Raw genomic sequence first — 20,802 nt, 5'->3', positions numbered from 1 at the left:
TTCATGTAGCTTTAAGCAGTGACTGGCGAGAAACACTTTCATTGAAAGGGGTTGCAAGCTTCCAAAAATTACTAGTCTCCAGAAATCTCAGCAAATATTTTTTCACCCAAACTGGATGATACCTTCAGGTAATGATCAGTACTCTAAGCCCACTTGGTTCTCCAAATTTCATTCTTCTATGTTGAAGCGTTCGTTTCCAGTAACAGTTTCCATTCTGGCATTTCACTCTGTTTTCTCCTATATTGATAGATGTATTTGGAACTCTAAATCAAACACGGTTTGTGCTAGCTTCTTGAAACTTGACACAGTAAAGCAGTTTCACATTCTAACTCTATGTTTTGTTTCCTTTTCATGTAGCTTTAAGCAGTGACTGGCGAGAAACACTTTCATTGAAAGGGGTTGCAAGCTTCCAAAAATTACGAGTCTCCAGAAATCTCAGCAAATATTTTTTCACCCAAACTGGATGATACTTTCAGGTAATGATTAGTACACTAAGCCCACTTGGTTCTCCAAATTTCGTTCTTCTATGTTGAAGCGTTCGTTTCTAGTAACAATTTGAATTTTGTCGTTTCACTCTGTTTTCTCCTATATTGATAGATATATTTGGAACTCTAAATCAAACACGGTTTGTGCTAGCTTCTGGAAACTTGACACAGTAAAGCAGTTTCACATTCTAACTCTATGTTTTGTTTCCTTTTCATGTAGCCCTAAGCAGTGACTGGCGAGAAACACTTTCATTGAAAGGGGTTGCAAGCTTCCAAAAATTACGAGTCTTCAGAAATCTCAGCAAATATTTTTTCACCCAAACTGGATGATAGTTTCAGGTAATGATCAGAACACTAAGCCCACTTGGTTCTCCAAATTTCGTTCTTCTATGTTGAAGCGTTCGTTTCCAGTAACAGTTTCCATTCTGGCATTTCACTCTGTTTTCTCCTATAATGATAGATGTATTTGGAACTCTAAATCAAACACAGTTTGTGCTAGCTTCTTGAAACTTGACACAGTAAAGCAGTTTCACATTCTAACTCTATGTTTTGTTTCCTTTTCTTGTAGCCCTAAGCAGTGACGGGCGAGAAACACTTTCATTGAAAGGGGTTGCAAGCTTCCAAAAATTACTAGTCTCCAGAAATCTCAGCAAATATATTTTCACCCAAACTGTATGATACTTTCAGGTAAGGATCAGTACACTTGGCCCACTTGGTTCTAAATATTTCGTTCTTCTATGTTGAAGCGTTCGTTTACACTAACAGTTTCCACTCTGGCATTTCACTCTGTTTTCTCCTATATTGATAGATGTATTTGGAACTCTAAATCAAACACGGTTTGTGCTAGCTTCTTGAAACTTGACACAGTAAAGCAGTTTCACATTCTAACTCTATGTTTTGTTTCCTTTTCATGTAGCCCTAAGCAGTGACTGGCGAGAAACACTTTCATTGAAAGGGGTTGCAAGCTTCCAAAAATTACGAGTCTCCAGAAATCTCAGCAAATATTTTTTCACCCAAACTGGATGATAGTTTCAGGTAATGATCAGAACACTAAGCCCACTTGGTTCTCCAAATTTCGTTCTTCTATGTTGAAGCGTTCGTTTCCAGTAACAGTTTCCATTCTGGCATTTCACTCTGTTTTCTCCTATAATGATAGATGTATTTGGAACTCTAAATCAAACACAGTTTGTGCTAGCTTCTTGAAACTTGACACATTAAAGCAGTTTCACATTCTAACTCTATGTTTTGTTTCCTTTTCTTGTAGCCCTAAGCAGTGACGGGCGAGAAACACTTTCACTGAAAGGGGTTGCAAGCTTCCAAAAATTACTAGTCTCCAGAAATCTCAGCAAATATATTTTCACCCAAACTGTATGATACTTTCAGGTAAGGATCAGTACACTTGGCCCACTTGGTTCTCCATATTTCGTTCTTCTATGTTGAAGCGTTCGTTTCCAGTAACAGTTTCCATTCTGGCATTTCACTCTGTTTTCTCCTATATTGATAGATGTATTTGGAACTCTAAATCAAACACGGTTTGTGCTAGCTTCTTGAAACTTGACACAGTAAAGCAGTTTCACATTCTAACTCTATGTTTTGTTTCTTTTTCATGTAGCCCTAAGCAGTAGCTGGCGAGAAACACTTTCATTGAAAGGGGTTGCAAGCTTCCAAAAATTACGAGTCTCCAGAAATCTCAGCAAATATTTTTTCACCCAAACTGCATTATACTTTCAGGTAATGATCAGTACACTAAGCCCACTTGGTTCCCCAAATTTCGTTCTTCTATGTTGAAGCGTTCGTTTCCAGTAACAGTTTGAATTTTTGCGTTTCACTCTGTTTTCTCCTATATTGATAGATGTATTTGGAACTCTAAATCAAACACGGTTTGTGCTAGCTTCTTGAAACTTGACACAGTAAAGCAGTTTCACATTGTAACTCTATGTATTGTTTCCTTTTCATGTAGCTTTAAGCAGTGACTGGCGAGAAACACTTTCATTGAAAGGGGTTGCAAGCTTCCAAAAATTACGAGTCTCCAGAAATCTCAGCAAATATTTTTTCACCCAAACTGGATGATACTTTCAGGTAATGATCAGTACACTAAGCCCACTTGGTTCTCCAAATTTCATTCTTCTATGTTGAAGCGTTCTTTTCCAGTAACAGTTTCCATTCTGGCATTTCACTCTGTTTTCTCCTATATTGATAGATGTATTTGGAACTCTAAATCAAACACGGTTTGTGCTAGCTTCTTGAAACTTGACACAGTAAAGCAGTTTCACATTCTAACTCTATGTTTTGTTTCCTTTTCATGTAGCCCTAAGCAGTGACTGGCGAGAAACACTTTCATTGAAAGGGGTTGCAAGCTTCCAAAAATTACGAGTCTTCAGAAATCTCAGCAAATATTTTTTCACCCAAACTAGATGATACTTTCAGGTAATGATCAGTACACTAAGCCCTCTTGGTTCCCCAAATTTCGTTCTTCTATGTTGAAGCGTTCATTTACACTAACAGTTTCCACTCTGGCATTTCACTCTGTTTTCTCCTATATTGATAGATGTATTTGGAACTCTAAATCAAACACGGTTTGTGCTAGCTTCTTGAAACTTGACACAGTAAAGCAGTTTCACATTGTAACTCTATGTTTTGTTTCCTTTTCATGTAGCTTTAAGCAGTGACTGGCGAGAAACACTTTCATTGAAAGGGGTTGCAAGCTTCCAAAAATTACGTGTCTCCAGAAATCTCAGCAAATATTTTTTCACCCAAACTGGATGATACTTTCAGGTAATGATCAGTACACTAAGCCCACTTGGTTCTCCAAATTTCATTCTTCTATGTTGAAGCGTTCGTTTCCAGTAACAGTTTGAATTTTTGCGTTTCACTCTGTTTTCTCCTATATTGATAGATGTATTTGGAACTCTAAATCAAACACGGTTTGTGCTAGCTTCTTCAAACTTGACACAGTAAAGCAGTTTCACATTCTAACTCTATGTTTTGTTTCCTTTTCATGTAGCCCTAAGCAGTGACTGGCGAGGAACACTTTCATTGAAAGGGGTTGCAAGCTTCCAAAAATTACGAGTCTTCAGAAATCTCAGCAAATGTTTTTTCACCCAAACTAGATGATACTTTCAGGTAATGATCAGTACACTAAGCCCTCTTGGTTCCCCAAATTTCGTTCTTCCATGTTGAAGCGTTCGTTTCCACTAACAGTTTCCACTCTGGCATTTCACTCTGTTTTCTCCTATATTGATAGATGTATTTGGAACTCTAAATCAAACACGGTTTGTGCTAGCTTCTTGAAACTTGACACAGTAAAGCAGTTTCACATTGTAACTCTATGTTTTGTTTCCTTTTCATGTAGCTTTAAGCAGTGACTGGCGAGAAACACTTTCATTGAAAGGGGTTGCAAGCTTCCAAAAATTACGTGTCTCCAGAAATCTCAGCAAATATTTTTTCACCCAAACTGGATGATACTTTCAGGTAATGATCAGTACACTAAGCCCACTTGGTTCTCCAAATTTCATTCCTCTATGTTGAAGCATTCGTTTCCAGTAACAGTTTGAATTTTTGCGTTTCACTCTGTTTTCTCCTATATTGATAGATGTATTTGGAACTCTAAATCAAACACGGTTTGTGCTAGCTTCTTGAAACTTGACACAGTAAAGCAGTTTCACATTGTAACTCTAAGTTTTGTTTCCTTTTCATGTAGCTTTAAGCAGTGACTGGCGAGAAACACTTTCATTGAAAGGGGTTGCAAGCTTCCAAAAATTACGAGTCTCCAGAAATCTCAGCAAATATTTTTTCACCCAAACTGGATGATACTTTCAGGTAATGATCAGTACACTAAGCCCACTTGGTTCTCCAAATTTCATTCTTCTATGTTGAAGCGTTCGTTTCCAGTAACAGTTTCCATTCTGGCATTTCACTCTGTTTTCTCCTATATTGATAGATGTATTTGGAACTCTAAATCAAACACGGTTTGTGCTAGCTTCTTGAAACTTGACACAGTAAAGCAGTTTCACATTCTGACTCTATGTTTTGTTTCCTTTTCATGTAGCCCTAAGCAGTGACTGGCGAGAAACACTTTCATTGAAAGGGGTTGCAAGCTTCCAAAAATTACTAGTCTTCAGAAATCTCAGCAAATTTTTTTTCACCCAAACTAGATGATACTTTCATGTAATGATCAGTACACTAAGCCCTCTTGGTTCCCCAAATTTCGTTCTTCTATGTTGAAGCGTTCGATTACACTAACAGTTTCCACTCTGGCATTTCACTCTGTTTTCTCCTATATTGATAGATGTATTTGGAACTCTAAATCAAACACGGTTTGTGCTAGCTTCTTGAAACTTGACACAGTAAAGCAGTTTCACATTGTAACTCTATGTTTTGTTTCCTTTTCATGTAGCTTTAAGCAGTGACTGGCGAGAAACACTTTCATTGAAAGGGGTTGCAAGCTTCCAAAAATTACGAGTCTCCAGAAATCTCAGCAAATATTTTTTCACCCAAACTGGATGATACCTTCAGGTAATGATCAGTACACTAAGCCCACTTGGTTCTCCAAATTTCATTCTTCTATGTTGAAGCGTTCGTTTCCAGTAACAGTTTCCATTCTGGCATTTCACTCTGTTTTCTCCTATATTGATAGATGTATTTGGAACTCTAAATCAAACACGGTTTGTGCTAGCTTCTTGAAACTTGACACAGTAAAGCAGTTTCACATTCTAACTCTATGTTTTGTTTCCTTTTCATGTAGCTTTAAGCAGTGACTGGCGAGAAACACTTTCATTGAAAGGGGTTGCAAGCTTCCAAAAATTACGAGTCTCCAGAAATCTCAGCAAATATTTTTTCACTCAAACTGGATGATACTTTCAGGTAATGATTAGTACACTAAGCCCACTTGGTTCTCCAAATTTCGTTCTTCTATGTTGAAGCGTTCGTTTCTAGTAACAATTTGAATTTTGTCGTTTCACTCTGTTTTCTCCTATATTGATAGATATATTTGGAACTCTAAATCAAACACGGTTTGTGCTAGCTTCTGGAAACTTGACACAGTAAAGCAGTTTCACATTCTAACTCTATGTTTTGTTTCCTTTTCATGTAGCCCTAAGCAGTGACTGGCGAGAAACACTTTCATTGAAAGGGGTTGCAAGCTTCCAAAAATTACGAGTCTTCAGAAATCTCAGCAAATATTTTTTCACCCAAACTGGATGATAGTTTCAGGTAATGATCAGAACACTAAGCCCACTTGGTTCTCCAAATTTCGTTCTTTTATGTTGAAGCGTTCGTTTCCAGTAACAGTTTCCATTCTGGCATTTCACTCTGTTTTCTCCTATAATGATAGATGTATTTGGAACTCTAAATCAAACACAGTTTGTGCTAGCTTCTTGAAACTTGACACAGTAAAGCAGTTTCACATTCTAACTCTATGTTTTGTTTCCTTTTCTTGTAGCCCTAAGCAGTGACGGGCGAGAAACACTTTCATTGAAAGGGGTTGCAAGCTTCCAAAAATTACTAGTCTCCAGAAATCTCAGCAAATATATTTTCACCCAAACTGTATGATACTTTCAGGTAAGGATCAGTACACTTGGCCCACTTGGTTCTCCATATTTCGTTCTTCTATGTTGAAGCGTTCGTTTACACTAACAGTTTCCACTCTGGCATTTCACTCTGTTTTCTCCTATATTGATAGATTTGGAACTCTAAATCAAACACGGTTTGTGCTAGCTTCTTGAAACTTGACACAGTAAAGCAGTTTCACATTCTAACTCTATGTTTTGTTTCCTTTTCATGTAGCCCTAAGCAGTGACTGGCGAGAAACACTTTCATTGAAAGGGGTTGCAAGCTTCCAAAAATTACGAGTCTCCAGAAATCTCAGCAAATATTTTTTCACCCAAACTGGATGATAGTTTCAGGTAATGATCAGAACACTAAGCCCACTTGGTTCTCCAAATTTCGTTCTTCTATGTTGAAGCGTTCGTTTCCAGTAACAGTTTCCATTCTGGCATTTCACTCTGTTTTCTCCTATAATGATAGATGTATTTGGAACTCTAAATCAAACACAGTTTGTGCTAGCTTCTTGAAACTTGACACAGTAAAGCAGTTTCACATTCTAACTCTATGTTTTGTTTCCTTTTCTTGTAGCCCTAAGCAGTGACGGGCGAGAAACACTTTCATTGAAAGGGGTTGCAAGCTTCCAAAAATTACGAGTCTCCAGAAATCTCAGCAAATATATTTTCACCCAAACTGTATGATACTTTCAGGTAAGGATCAGTACACTTGGCCCACTTGGTTCTCCATATTTCGTTCTTCTATGTTGAAGCGTTCGTTTACACTAACAGTTTCCACTCTGGCATTTCACTCTGTTTTCTCCTATATTGATAGATGTATTTGGAACTCTAAATCAAACACGGTTTGTGCTAGCTTCTTGAAACTTGACACAGTAAAGCAGTTTCACATTCTAACTCTATGTTTTGTTTCTTTTTCATGTAGCCCTAAGCAGTAGCTGGCGAGAAACACTTTCATTGAAAGGGGTTGCAAGCTTCCAAAAATTACGAGTCTCCAGAAATCTCAGCAAATATTTTTTCACCCAAACTGCATGATACTTTCAGGTAATGATCAGTACACTAAGCCCACTTGGTTCCCCAAATTTCGTTCTTCTATGTTGAAGCGTTCGTTTCCAGTTACAGTTTGAATTTTTGCGTTTCACTCTGTTTTCTCCTATATTGATAGATGTATTTGGAACTCTAAATCAAACACGGTTTGTGCTAGCTTCTTGAAACTTGACACAGTAAAGCAGTTTCACATTGTAACTCTATGTTTTGTTTACTTTTCATGTAGCTTTAAGCAGTGACTGGCGAGAAACACTTTCATTGAAAGGGGTTGCAAGCTTCCAAAAATTACGAGTCTCCAGAAATCTCAGCAAATATTTTTTCACCCAAACTGGATGATACTTTCAGGTAATGATCAGTACACTAAGCCCACTTGGTTCTCCAAATTTCATTCTTCTATGTTGAAGCGTTCTTTTCCAGTAACAGTTTCCATTCTGGCATTTCACTCTGTTTTCTCCTATATTGATAGATGTATTTGGAACTCTAAATCAAACACGGTTTGTGCTAGCTTCTTGAAACTTGACACAGTAAAGCAGTTTCACATTCTAACTCTATGTTTTGTTTCCTTTTCATGTAGCCCTAAGCAGTGACTGGCGAGAAACACTTTCATTGAAAGGGGTTGCAAGCTTCCAAAAATTACGAGTCTCCAGAAATCTCAGCAAATATTTTTTCACCCAAACTGGATGATACTTTCAGGTAATGATCAGTACACTAAGCCCACTTGGTTCCCCAAATTTCGTTCTTCTATGTTGAAGCGTTCGTTTCCAGTAACAGTTTGAATTTTGTCGTTTCACTCTGTTTTCTCCTATATTGATAGATGTATTTGGAACACTAAATCAAACACGGTTTGTGCTAGCTTCTTGAAACTTGACACAGTAAAGCAGTTTCACATTCTAACTCTATGTTTTGTTTCCTTTTCATGTAGCTTTAAGCAGTGACTGGCGAGAAACACCTTCATTGAAAGGGGTTGCAAGCTTACAAAAATCACGAATCTCCAGAAATCTCAGCAAATATTTTTTCACCCAAACTGGATGATAGTTTCAGGTAATGATCAGAACACTAAGCCCACTTGGTTCTCCAAATTTCGTTCTTCTATGTTGAAGCGTTCGTTTCCAGTAACAGTTTCCATTCTGGCATTTCACTCTGTTTTCTCCTATATTGATAGATGTATTTGGATCTCTAAATCAAACACAGTTTGTGCTAGCTTCTTGAAACTTGACACAGTAAAGCAGTTTCACATTCTAACTCTATGTTTTGTTTCCTTTTCTTGTAGCCCTAAGCAGTGACGGGCGAGAAACACTTTCATTGAAAGGGGTTGCAAGCTTCCAAAAATTACTAGTGTCCTGAAATCTCAGCAAATATATTTTCACCCAAACTAGATGATACTTTCAGGTAATGATCAGTACACTTGGCCCACTTGGTTCTCCATATTTCGTTCTTCTATGTTGAAGCGTTCGTTTACACTAACAGTTTCCACTCTGGCATTTCACTCTGTTTTCTCCTATATTGATAGATGTATTTGGAACTCTAAATCAAACACGGTTTGTGCTAGCTTCTTGAAACTTGACACAGTAAAGCAGTTTCACATTCTAACTCTATGTTTTGTTTCCTTTTCATGTAGCCCTAAGCAGTAGCTGGCGAGAAACACTTTCATTGAAAGGGGTTGCAAGCTTCCAAAAATTACGAGTCTTCAGAAATCTCAGCAAATATTTTTTCACCCAAACTGCATGATACTTTCAGGTAATGATCAGTACACTAAGCCCTCTTGGTTCCCCAAATTTCGTTCTTCTATGTTGAAGCGTTCATTTACACTAACAGTTTCCACTCTGGCATTTCACTCTGTTTTCTCCTATATTGATAGATGTATTTGGAACTCTAAATCAAACACGGTTTGTGCTAGCTTCTTGAAACTTGACACAGTAAAGCAGTTTCACATTGTAACTCTATGTTTTGTTTCCTTTTCATGTAGCTTTAAGCAGTGACTGGCGAGAAACACTTTCATTGAAAGGGGTTGCAAGCTTCCAAAAATTACGTGTCTCCAGAAATCTCAGCAAATATTTTTTCACCCAAACTGGATGATACTTTCAGGTAATGATCAGTACACTAAGCCCACTTGGTTCTCCAAATTTCATTCTTCTATGTTGAAGCGTTCGTTTCCAGTAACAGTTTCCATTCTGGCATTTCACTCTGTTTTCTCCTATATTGATAGATGTATTTGGAACTCTAAATCAAACATGGTTTGTGCTAGCTTCTTGAAACTTGACACAGTAAAGCAGTTTCACATTCTAACTCTATGTTTTGTTTCCTTTTCTTGTAGCCCTAAGCAGTGACGGGCGAGAAACACTTTCATTGAAAGGGGTTGCAAGCTTCCAAAAATTACTAGTCTCCAGAAATCTCAGCAAATATATTTTCACCCAAACTGTATGATACTTTCAGGTAAGGATCAGTACACTTGGCCCACTTGGTTCTCCATATTTCGTTCTTCTATGTTGAAGCGTTCGTTTACACTAACAGTTTCCACTCTGGCATTTCACTCTGTTTTCTCCTATATTGATAGATTTGGAACTCTAAATCAAACACGGTTTGTGCTAGCTTCTTGAAACTTGACACAGTAAAGCAGTTTCACATTCTAACTCTATGTTTTGTTTCCTTTTCATGTAGCCCTAAGCAGTGACTGGCGAGAAACACTTTCATTGAAAGGGGTTGCAAGCTTCCAAAAATTACGAGTCTCCAGAAATTTCAGCAAATATTTTTTCACCCAAACTGGATGATAGTTTCAGGTAATGATCAGAACACTAAGCCCACTTGGTTCTCCAAATTTCGTTCTTCTATGTTGAAGCGTTCGTTTCCAGTAACAGTTTCCATTCTGGCATTTCACTCTGTTTTCTCCTATAATGATAGATGTATTTGGAACTCTAAATCAAACACAGTTTGTGCTAGCTTCTTGAAACTTGACACAGTAAAGCAGTTTCACATTCTAACTCTATGTTTTGTTTCCTTTTCTTGTAGCCCTAAGCAGTGACGGGCGAGAAACACTTTCATTGAAAGGGGTTGCAAGCTTCCAAAAATTACTAGTGTCCTGAAATCTCAGCAAATATATTTTCACCCAAACTGTATGATACTTTCAGGTAAGGATCAGTACACTTGGCCCACTTGGTTCTCCATATTTCGTTCTTCTATGTTGAAGCGTTCGTTTACACTAACAGTTTCCACTCTGGCATTACACTCTCTTTTCTCCTATATTGATAGATGTATTTGGAACTCTAAATCAAACACGGTTTGTGCTAGCTTCTTGAAACTTGACACAGTAAAGCAGTTTCTCATTCTAACTCTATGTTTTGTTTCTTTTTCATGTAGCCCTAAGCAGTAGCTGGCGAGAAACACTTTCATTGAAAGGGGTTGCAAGCTTCCAAAAATTACGAGTCTCCAGAAATCTCAGCAAATATTTTTTCACCCAAACTGCATGATACTTTCAGGTAATGATCAGTACACTAAGCCCACTTGGTTCCCCAAATTTCGTTCTTCTATGTTGAAGCGTTCGTTTCCAGTAACAGTTTGAATTTTTGCGTTTCACTCTGTTTTCTCCTATATTGATAGATGTATTTGGAACACTAAATCAAACACGGTTTGTGCTAGCTTCTTGAAACTTGACACAGTAAAGCAGTTTCACATTCTAACTCTATGTTTTGTTTCCTTTTCATGTAGCTTTAAGCAGTGACTGGCGAGAAACACCTTCATTGAAAGGGGTTGCAAGCTTCCAAAAATCACGAGTATCCAGAAATCTCAGCAAATATTTTTTCACCCAAACTGGATGATAGTTTCAGGTAATGATCAGAACACTAAGCCCACTTGGTTCTCCAAATTTCGTTCTTCTATGTTGAAGCGTTCTTTTCCAGTAACAGTTTCCATTCTGGCATTTCACTCTGTTTTCTCCTATATTGATAGATGTATTTGGATCTCTAAATCAAACACAGTTTGTGCTAGCTTCTTGAAACTTGACACAGTAAAGCAGTTTCACATTCTAACTCTATGTTTTGTTTCCTTTTCTTGTAGCCCTAAGCAGTGACGGGCGAGAAACACTTTCATTGAAAGGGGTTGCAAGCTTCCAAAAATTACTAGTGTCCTGAAATCTCAGCAAATATATTTTCACCCAAACTGGATGATACTTTCAGGTAATGATCAGTACACTTGGCCCACTTGGTTCTCCATATTTCGTTCTTCTATGTTGAAGCGTTCGTTTACACTAACAGTTTCCACTCTGGCATTTCACTCTGTTTTCTCCTATATTGATAGATGTATTTGGAACTCTAAATCAAACACGGTTTGTGCTAGCTTCTTGAAACTTGACACAGTAAAGCAGTTTCACATTCTAACTCTATGTTTTGTTTCTTTTTCATGTAGCCCTAAGCAGTAGCTGGCGAGAAACACTTTCATTGAAAGGGGTTGCAAGCTTCCAAAAATTACGAGTCTCCAGAAATCTCAGCAAATATTTTTTCACCCAAACTGGATGATACTTTCAGGTAATGATCAGTACACTAAGCCCACTTGGTTCCCCAAATTTCGTTCTTCTATGTTGAAGCGTTCGTTTCCAGTAACAGTTTGAATTTTGTCGTTTCACTCTGTTTTCTCCTATATTGATAGATGTATTTGGAACACTAAATCAAACACGGTTTGTGCTAGCTTCTTGAAACTTGACACAGTAAAGCAGTTTCACATTCTAACTCTATGTTTTGTTTCCTTTTCATGTAGCTTTAAGCAGTGACTGGCGAGAAACACCTTCATTGAAAGGGGTTGCAAGCTTCCAAAAATCACGAGTCTCCAGAAATCTCAGCAAATATTTTTTCACCCAAACTGGATGATAGTTTCAGGTAATGATCAGAACACTAAGCCCACTTGGTTCTCCAAATTTTGTTCTTCTATGTTGAAGCGTTCGTTTCCAGTAACAGTTTGAATTTTTGCGTTTCACTCTGTTTTCTCCTATATTGATAGATGTATTTGGAACTCTAAATCAAACACGGTTTGTGCTAGCTTCTTGAAACTTGACACAGTAAAGCAGTTTCACATTCTAACTCTATGTTTTGTTTCCTTTTCATGTAGCCCTAAGCAGTGACTGGCGAGGAACACTTTCATTGAAAGGGGTTGCAAGCTTCCAAAAATTACGAGTCTTCAGAAATCTCAGCAAATGTTTTTTCACCCAAACTAGATGATACTTTCAGGTAATGATCAGTACACTAAGCCCTCTTGGTTCCCCAAATTTCGTTCTTCCATGTTGAAGCGTTCGTTTCCACTAACAGTTTCCACTCTGGCATTTCACTCTGTTTTCTCCTATATTGATAGATGTATTTGGAACTCTAAATCAAACACGGTTTGTGCTAGCTTCTTGAAACTTGACACAGTAAAGCAGTTTCACATTGTAACTCTATGTTTTGTTTCCTTTTCATGTAGCTTTAAGCAGTGACTGGCGAGAAACACTTTCATTGAAAGGGGTTGCAAGCTTCCAAAAATTACGTGTCTCCAGAAATCTCAGCAAATATTTTTTCACCCAAACTGGATGATACTTTCAGGTAATGATCAGTACAGTAAGCCCACTTGGTTCTCCAAATTTCATTCTTCTATGTTGAAGCGTTCGTTTCCAGTAACAGTTTGAATTTTTGCGTTTCACTCTGTTTTCTCCTATATTGATAGATGTATTTGGAACTCTAAATCAAACACGGTTTGTGCTAGCTTCTTGAAACTTGACACAGTAAAGCAGTTTCACATTCTAACTCTATGTTTTGTTTCCTTTTCATGTAGCCCTAAGCAGTGACTGGCGAGGAACACTTTCATTGAAAGGGGTTGCAAGCTTCCAAAAATTACGAGTCTTCAAAAATCTCAGCAAATGTTTTTTCACCCAAACTAGATGATACTTTCAGGTAATGATCAGTACACTAAGCCCTCTTGGTTCCCCAAATTTCGTTCTTCCATGTTGAAGCGTTCGTTTCCACTAACAGTTTCCACTCTGGCATTTCACTCTGTTTTCTCCTATATTGATAGATGTATTTGGAACTCTAAATCAAACACGGTTTGTGCTAGCTTCTTGAAACTTGACACAGTAAAGCAGTTTCACATTGTAACTCTACGTTTTGTTTCCTTTTCATGTAGCTTTAAGCAGTGACTGGCGAGAAACACTTTCATTGAAAGGGGTTGCAAGCTTCCAAAAATTACGTGTCTCCAGAAATCTCAGCAAATATTTTTTCACCCAAACTGGATGATACTTTCAGGTAATGATCAGTACACTACGCCCACTTGGTTCTCCAAATTTCATTCCTCTATGTTGAAGCGTTCGTTTCCAGTAACAGTTTGAATTTTTGCGTTTCACTCTGTTTTCTCCTATATTGATAGATGTATTTGGAACTCTAAATCAAACACGGTTTGTGCTAGCTTCTTGAAACTTGACACAGTAAAGCAGTTTCACATTGTAACTCTAAGTTTTGTTTCCTTTTCATGTAGCTTTAAGCAGTGACTGGCGAGAAACACTTTCATTGAAAGGGGTTGCAAGCTTCCAAAAATTACGAGTCTCCAGAAATCTCAGCATATATTTTTTCACCCAAACTGGATGATACTTTCAGGTAATGATCAGTACACTAAGCCCACTTGGTTCTCCAAATTTCATTCTTCTATGTTGAAGCGTTCGTTTCCAGTAACAGTTTCCATTCTGGCATTTCACTCTGTTTTCTCCTATATTGATAGATGTATTTGGAACTCTAAATCAAACACGGTTTGTGCTAGCTTCTTGAAACTTGACACAGTAAAGCAGTTTCACATTCTAACTCTATGTTTTGTTTCCTTTTCATGTAGCCCTAAGCAGTGACTGGCGAGAAACACTTTCATTGAAAGGGGTTGCAAGCTTCCAAAAATTACTAGTCTTCAGAAATCTCAGCAAATTTTTTTTCACCCAAACTAGATGATACTTTCATGTAATGATCAGTACACTAAGCCCTCTTGGTTCCCCAAATTTCGTTCTTCTATGTTGAAGCGTTCGTTTACACTAACAGTTTCCACTCTGGCATTTCACTCTGTTTTCTCCTATATTGATAGATGTATTTGGAACTCTAAATCAAACACGGTTTGTGCTAGCTTCTTGAAACTTGACACAGTAAAGCAGTTTCACATTGTAACTCTATGTTTTGTTTCCTTTTCATGTAGCTTTAAGCAGTGACTGGCGAGAAACACTTTCATTGAAAGGGGTTGCAAGCTTCCAAAAATTACGAGTCTCCAGAAATCTCAGCAAATATTTTTTCACCCAAACTGGATGATACCTTCAGGTAATGATCAGTACACTAAGCCCACTTGGTTCTCCAAATTTCATTCTTCTATGTTGAAGCGTTCGTTTCCAGTAACAGTTTCCATTCTGGCATTTCACTCTGTTTTCTCCTATATTGATAGATGTATTTGGAACTCTAAATCAAACACGGTTTGTGCTAGCTTCTTGAAACTTGACACAGTAAAGCAGTTTCACATTCTAACTCTATGTTTTGTTTCCTTTTCATGTAGCTTTAAGCAGTGACTGGCGAGAAACACTTTCATTGAAAGGGGTTGCAAGCTTCCAAAAATTACGAGTCTCCAGAAATCTCAGCAAATATTTTTTCACCCAAACTGGATGATACTTTCAGGTAATGATTAGTACACTAAGCCCACTTGGTTCTCCAAATTTCGTTCTTCTATGTTGAAGCGTTCGTTTCTAGTAACAATTTGAATTTTGTCGTTTCACTCTGTTTTCTCCTATATTGATAGATATATTTGAAACTCTAAATCAAACACGGTTTGTGCTAGCTTCTGGAAACTTGACACAGTAAAGCAGTTTCACATTCTAACTCTATGTTTTGTTTCCTTTTCATGTAGCCCTAAGCAGTGACTGGCGAGAAACACTTTCATTGAAAGGGGTTGCAAGCTTCCAAAAATTACGAGTCTTCAGAAATCTCAGCAAATATTTTTTCACCCAAACTGGATGATAGTTTCAGGTAATGATCAGAACACTAAGCCCACTTGGTTCTCCAAATTTCGTTCTTCTATGTTGAAGCGTTCGTTTCCAGTAACAGTTTCCATTCTGGCATTTCACTCTGTTTTCTCCTATAATGATAGATGTATTTGGAACTCTAAATCAAACACAGTTTGTGCTAGCTTCTTGAAACTTGACACAGTAAAGCAGTTTCACATTCTAACTCTATGTTTTGTTTCCTTTTCTTGTAGCCCTAAGCAGTGACGGGCGAGAAACACTTTCATTGAAAGGGGTTGCAAGCTTCCAAAAATTACTAGTCTCCAGAAATCTCAGCAAATATATTTTCACCCAAACTGTATGATACTTTCAGGTAATGATCAGTACACTTGGCCCACTTGGTTCTCCATATTTCGTTCTTCTATGTTGAAGCGTTCGTTTACACTAACAGTTTCCACTCTGGCATTTCACTCTGTTTTCTCCTATATTGATAGATGTATTTGGAACTCTAAATCAAACACGGTTTGTGCTAGCTTCTTGAAACTTGACACAGTAAAGCAGTTTCACATTCTAACTCTATGTTTTGTTTCCTTTTCATGTAGCCCTAAGCAGTGACTGGCGAGAAACACTTTCATTGAAAGGGGTTGCAAGCTTCCAAAAATTACGAGTCTCCAGAAATCTCAGCAAATATTTTTTCACCCAAACTGGATGATAGTTTCAGGTAATGATCAGAACACTAAGCCCACTTGGTTCTCCAAATTTCGTTCTTCTATGTTGAAGCGTTCGTTTCCAGTAACAGTTTCCATTCTGGCATTTCACTCTGTTTTCTCCTATAATGATAGATATATTTGGAACTCTAAATCAAACACAGTTTGTGCTAGCTTCTTGAAACTTGACACAGTAAAGCAGTTTCACATTCTAACTCTATGTTTTGTTTCCTTTTCTTGTAGCCCTAAGCAGTGACGGGCGAGAAACACTTTCATTGAAAGGGGTTGCAAGCTTCCAAAAATTACTAGTCTCCAGAAATCTCAGCAAATATATTTTCACCCAAACTGTATGATACTTTCAGGTAAGGATCAGTACACTTGGCCCACTTGGTTCTCCATATTTCGTTCTTCTATGTTGAAGCGTTCGTTTACACTAACAGTTTCCACTCTGGCATTTCACTCTGTTTTCTCCTATATTGATAGATGTATTTGGAACTCTAAATCAAACACGGTTTGTGCTAGCTTCTTGAAACTTGACACAGTAAAGCAGTTTCACATTCTAACTCTATGTTTTGTTTCCTTTTCATGTAGCCCTAAGCAGTGACTGGCGAGAAACACTTTCATTGAAAGGGGTTGCAAGCTTCCAAAAATTACGAGTCTCCAGAAATCTCAGCAAATATTTTTTCACCCAAACTGCATGATACTTTCAGGTAATGATCAGTACACTAAGCCCACTTGGTTCCCCAAATTTCGTTCTTCTATGTTGAAGCGTTCGTTTCCAGTAACAGTTTGAATTTTTGCGTTTCACTCTGTTTTCTCCTATATTGATAGATGTATTTGGAACTCTAAATCAAACACGGTTTGTGCTAGCTTCTTGAAACTTGACACAGTAAAGCAGTTTCACATTGTAACTCTATGTTTTGTTTCCTTTTCATGTAGCTTTAAGCAGTGACTGGCGAGAAACACTTTCATTGAAAGGGGTTGCAAGCTTCCAAAAATTACGAGTCTCCAGAAATCTCAGCAAATATTTTTTCACCCAAACTGGATGATACTTTCAGGTAATGATCAGTACACTAAGCCCACTTGGTTCTCCAAATTTCATTCTTCTATGTTGAAGCGTTCTTTTCCAGTAACAGTTTCCATTCTGGCATTTCACTCTGTTTTCTCCTATATTGATAGATGTATTTGGAACTCTAAATCAAACACGGTTTGGGCTAGCTTCTTGAAACTTGACACAGTAAAGCAGTTTCACATTCTAACTCTATGTTTTGTTTCCTTTTCATGTAGCCCTAAGCAGTGACTGGCGAGAAACACTTTCATTGAAAGGGGTTGCAAGCTTCCAAAAATTACGAGTCTCCAGAAATCTCAGCAAATATTTTTTTCACCCAAACTGGATGATAGTTTCAGGTAATGATCAGAACACTAAGCCCACTTGGTTCTCCAAATTTCGTTCTTCTATGTTGAAGCGTTCGTTTCCAGTAACAGTTTCCATTCTGGCATTTCACTCTGTTTTCTCCTATATTGATAGATGTATTTGGATCTCTAAATCAAACACAGTTTGTGCTAGCTTCTTGAAACTTGACACAGTAAAGCAGTTTCACATTCTAACTCTATGTTTTGTTTCCTTTTCTTGTAGCCCTAAGCAGTGACGGGCGAGAAACACTTTCATTGAAAGGGGTTGCAAGCTTCCAAAAATTACGAGTCTTCAGAAATCTCAGCAAATATTTTTTCACCCAAACTAGATGATACTTTCAGGTAATGATCAGTACACTAAGCCCTCTTGGTTCCCCAAATTTCGTTCTTCAATGTTGAAGCGTTCATTTACACTAACAGTTTCCACTCTGGCATTTCACTCTGTTTTCTCCTATATTGATAGATGTATTTGGAACTCTAAATCAAACACGGTTTGTGCTAGCTTCTTGAAACTTGACACAGTAAAGCAGTTTCACATTGTAACTCTATGTTTTGTTTCCTTTTCATGTAGCCCTAAGCAGTGACTGGCGAGAAACAGTTTCATTGAAAGGGGTTGCAAGCTTCCAAAAATTACGTGTCTCCAGAAATCTCAGCAAATATTTTTTCACCCAAACTGGATGATACTTTCAGGTAATGATCAGTACACTAAGCCCTCTTGGTTCTCCAAATTTCATTCCTCTATGTTGAAGCGTTCGTTTCCAGTAACAGTTTGAATTTTTGCCTTTCACTCTGTTTTCTCCTATATTGATAGATGTATTTGGAACTCTAAATCAAACACGGTTTGTGCTAGCTTCTTGAAACTTGACACAGTAAAGCAGTTTCACATTGTAACTCTAAGTTTTGTTTCCTTTTCATGTAGCTTTAAGCAGTGACTGGCGAGAAACACTTTCATTGAAAGGGGTTGCAAGCTTCCAAAAATTACGAGTCTCCAGAAATCTCAGCATATATTTTTTCACCCAAACTGGATGATACTTTCAGGTAATGATCAGTACACTAAGCCCACTTGGTTCTCCAAATTTCATTCTTCTATGTTGAAGCGTTCGTTTCCAGTAACAGTTTCCATTCTGGCATTTCACTCTGTTTTCTCCTATATTGATAGATGTATTTGGAACTCTAAATCAAACACGGTTTGTGCTAGCTTCTTGAAACTTGACACAGTAAAGCAGTTTCACATTCTAACTCTATGTTTTGTTTCCTTTTCATGTAGCCCTAAGCAGTGACTGGCGAGAAACACTTTCATTGAAAGGGGTTGCAAGCTTCCAAAAATTACTAGTCTTCAGAAATCTCAGCAAATTTTTTTTCACCCAAACTAGATGATACTTTCATGTAATGATCAGTACACTAAGCCCTCTTGGTTCCCCAAATTTCGTTCTTCTATGTTGAAGCGTTCGTTTACACTAACAGTTTCCACTCTGGCATTTCACTCTGTTTTCTCCTATATTGATAGATGTATTTGGAACTCTAAATCAAACACGGTTTGTGCTAGCTTCTTGAAACTTGACACAGTAAAGCAGTTTCACATTGTAACTCTATGTTTTGTTTCCTTTTCATGTAGCTTTAAGCAGTGACTGGCGAGAAACACTTTCATTGAAAGGGGTTGCAAGCTTCCAAAAATTACGAGTCTCCAGAAATCTCAGCAAATATTTTTTCACCCAAACTGGATGATACTTTCAGGTAATGATCAGTACACTAAGCCCACTTGGTTCTCCAAATTTCATTCTTCTATGTTGAAGCGTTCGTTTCCAGTAACAGTTTCCATTCTGGCATTTCACTCTGTTTTCTCCTATATTGATAGATGTATTTGGAACTCTAAATCAAACACGGTTTGTGCTAGCTTCTTGAAACTTGACACAGTAAAGCAGTTTCACATTCTAACTCTATGTTTTGTTTCCTTTTCATGTAGCTTTAAGCAGTGACTGGCGAGAAACACTTTCATTGAAAGGGGTTGCAAGCTTCCAAAAATTACGAGTCTCCAGAAATCTCAGCAAATATTTTTTCACCCAAACTGGATGATACTTTCAGGTAATGATTAGTACACTAAGCCCACTTGGTTCTCCAAATTTCGTTCTTCTATGTTGAAGCGTTCGTTTCTAGTAACAATTTGAATTTTGTCGTTTCACTCTGTTTTCTCCTATATTGATAGATATATTTGGAACTCTAAATCAAACACGGTTTGTGCTAGCTTCTGGAAACTTGACACAGTAAAGCAGTTTCACATTCTAACTCTATGTTTTGTTTCCTTTTCATGTAGCCCTAAGCAGTGACTGGCGAGAAACACTTTCATTGAAAGGGGTTGCAAGCTTCCAAAAATTACGAGTCTTCAGAAATCTCAGCAAATATTTTTTCACCCAAACTGGATGATAGTTTCAGGTAATGATCAGAACACTAAGCCCACTTGGTTCTCCAAATTTCGTTCTTCTATGTTGAAGCGTTCGTTTCCAGTAACAGTTTCCATTCTGGCATTTCACTCTGTTTTCTCCTATAATGATAGATGTATTTGGAACTCTAAATCAAACACAGTTTGTGCTAGCTTCTTGAAACTTGACACAGTAAAGCAGTTTCACATTCTAACTCTATGTTTTGTTTCCTTTTCTTGTAGCCCTAAGCAGTGACGGGCGAGAAACACTTTCATTGAAAGGGGTTGCAAGCTTCCAAAAATTACTAGTCTCCAGAAATCTCAGCAAATATATTTTCACCCAAACTGTATGATACTTTCAGGTAAGGATCAGTACACTTGGCCCACTTGGTTCTCCATATTTCGTTCTTCTATGTTGAAGCGTTCGTTTACACTAACAGTTTCCACTCTGGCATTTCACTCTGTTTTCTCCTATATTGATAGATGTATTTGGAACTCTAAATCAAACACGGTTTGTGCTAGCTTCTTGAAACTTGACACAGTAAAGCAGTTTCACATTCTAACTCTATGTTTTGTTTCCTTTTCATGTAGCCCTAAGCAGTGACTGGCGAGAAACACTTTCATTGAAAGGGGTTGCAAGCTTCCAAAAATTACGAGTCTCCAGAAATCTCAGCAAATATTTTTTCACCCAAACTGGATGATAGTTTCAGGTAATGATCAGAACACTAAGCCCACTTGGTTCTCCAAATTTCGTTCTTCTATGTTGAAGCGTTCGTTTCCAGTAACAGTTTCCATTCTGGCATTTCACTCTGTTTTCTCCTATAATGATAGATGTATTTGGAACTCTAAATCAAACACAGTTTGTGCTAGCTTCTTGAAACTTGACACAGTAAAGCAGTTTCACATTCTAACTCTATGTTTTGTTTCCTTTTCTTGTAGCCCTAAGCAGTGACGGGCGAGAAACACTTTCATTGAAAGGGGTTGCAAGCTTCCAAAAATTACTAGTCTCCAGAAATCTCAGCAAATATATTTTCACCCAAACTGTATGATACTTTCAGGTAAGGATCAGTACACTTGGCCCACTTGGTTCTCCATATTTCGTTCTTCTATGTTGAAGCGTTCGTTTACACTAACAGTTTCCACTCTGGCATTTCACTCTGTTTTCTCCTATATTGATAGATGTATTTGGAACTCTAAATCAAACACG

The sequence above is a fragment of the Spermophilus citellus genome (assembly GCF_964194105.1).
Source record: "Spermophilus citellus genome assembly, chromosome: 4".
NCBI classification, from domain to species: Eukaryota; Metazoa; Chordata; class Mammalia; order Rodentia; family Sciuridae; genus Spermophilus; species Spermophilus citellus.
This window is presented reverse-complemented; position numbering follows the sequence as displayed.